This window comes from Atta cephalotes (assembly GCF_000143395.1).
Source record: "Atta cephalotes unplaced genomic scaffold scaffold00001, whole genome shotgun sequence".
Taxonomy (NCBI): domain Eukaryota; kingdom Metazoa; phylum Arthropoda; class Insecta; order Hymenoptera; family Formicidae; genus Atta; species Atta cephalotes.
The window spans coordinates 15,063,868-15,065,809 of NW_012130065.1; positions in this window are offsets into that span (position 1 = coordinate 15,063,868).

Genomic DNA, 1,942 nt, shown 5'->3' on the forward strand with positions numbered 1-1,942 from the left:
TACGTTAAGTAACTAACTACTAATTAACTAACTTTAATTAAATAAACTTAACCGTTAACGTTAACGTAACGTAATATTACTTATAGTAGTAGATATATATATATATATATATATATATATATATATATATATATATATATATCGCGATAGAATAAAGAAATGCGATAAAATAAAGATAATTATTTTTCTCTGTTAGTGTGTTAACCTTTCATCTGCAATCTGATTTTTTCGTACAAGCGAATTTTCACTCTTAGATTTCTTCCTTTTGCATAAATTTCAATTTTTATCAAATAAACATTTTAATCTTTAAGCAAAAATTATTTGATAATGTAATAGAGTAAAGTTTTTTTTCTAAAAAAAAAACATTAAAAAATAACTTTGAATTTTTCCACATTTTTTGAAAGTAAAGATCTTGGGCTGAACGAAAAAGACGCAGATTGTGGACGGAGGCAGTAAAAATATGATTGCAGACGTAGGGTTAAATTTGATAAGAGTGCGAAATGTTCGCTCGTTCCATCTCTTTACTTCCGGCGATCCGCGTCAAGGAAGCAACGGTGGTAATGGATAATAACTCATCAGTTTTATTTCGTCGCGGAAAGTGCAAACGCTCGTTTCCCGCAAGCGTAAACTCGACTTTATTTACGCGAATTTGATGTCCACCTTGTGTACTCGTATCTGCTCCGTCTATCGCACTTCTCTTCAATTTTCATTCACTCCACTAGAAAAATACATATTATAGTATATCAAGTAATAATTACTTATTTCAAGTATTTCGAAACTTCATATATCCACAAAGTTATCATAAGTTCATCACAAGCCTTAAATTTATTCAAAATATATTCTGAATCTTATTAGTAAATTATATACACTTTGCAATCAAGATTAAATTAAAACAAATTTGATTATTTATTATAATGTTGTAAAATTATGTATAAAGTCTTCGATCAATTTCATAAAAAATTTATTTTCTTCAAAAAAAAAAATTCTTGTTTTGAAGTATAGTGAGTTTTTCTAAAATTTGTAATAATAAGTATATAATATATTATTATAAAATAGTTTTTTTCTCAAAAATAATCGCTACTTAAAAAGAAGAAAATTGTGTAATCAATTTTCTTAACAATAGACTGATATTTTTCTATGTATACTCATGGCGAAAAACTATCATTGAAAACGGAAAAACGATATCTCCTGGCGGCCGCGTAGATCAACAGGATTAATTAATTAATCTTAAGAGAGGCATTTATTTGATCATTCGGTGACAAAATGCCATGCATTCTAGATGGTACTTGATGGTACTTTTTCGCATAATTGCGTTCGATTTGTCCTATATATGATTTGTGTATCCTTGCACACACAGAGAGAATTTTCTTTTAAAATTTATCTTGAAAATATGGTAATTGTGGTACAATACAATATTTTAAAGATTTTTATCATGCACTTCAGTAAAATTAATCAAACGTATTTTATATTTTATTAGTTTATTGTAGTTTTATTATATATATTATATATAACGAATGAGAGAGATTTACATTAAAATTCTTCGAAAGACAATGTTGTCTCATCGATTATCAGGGTAAACTCTAAGAAAAACTTCTCTCAGCACATGATTAGAGATCTATTTCTTATTTCTGCATTAGATTGCACTAGAATCTTCTTTCTCGCTTTTGCCAGTTATCAAGATATGTCTGTTTTACTTTAAGTTTCAAAAGAGTACACCAGCTCATTTATGGGAAACAAAGCTAATAATAGAAACAATACTAAAATCTTAATAAATAAAAATTGAAATTTGTGCAAATATGAAAAAGAAATTTGAAAGCGAAATTCGCTTGTGCAATTTTATCTCTTATTTTACATTGCATGCGCGCATAAGTATGTTTGACGAACAGAAGTTTTGCGTGCACGGACATACAACATGCTATACCTCATCTTTATGGCTTATCTT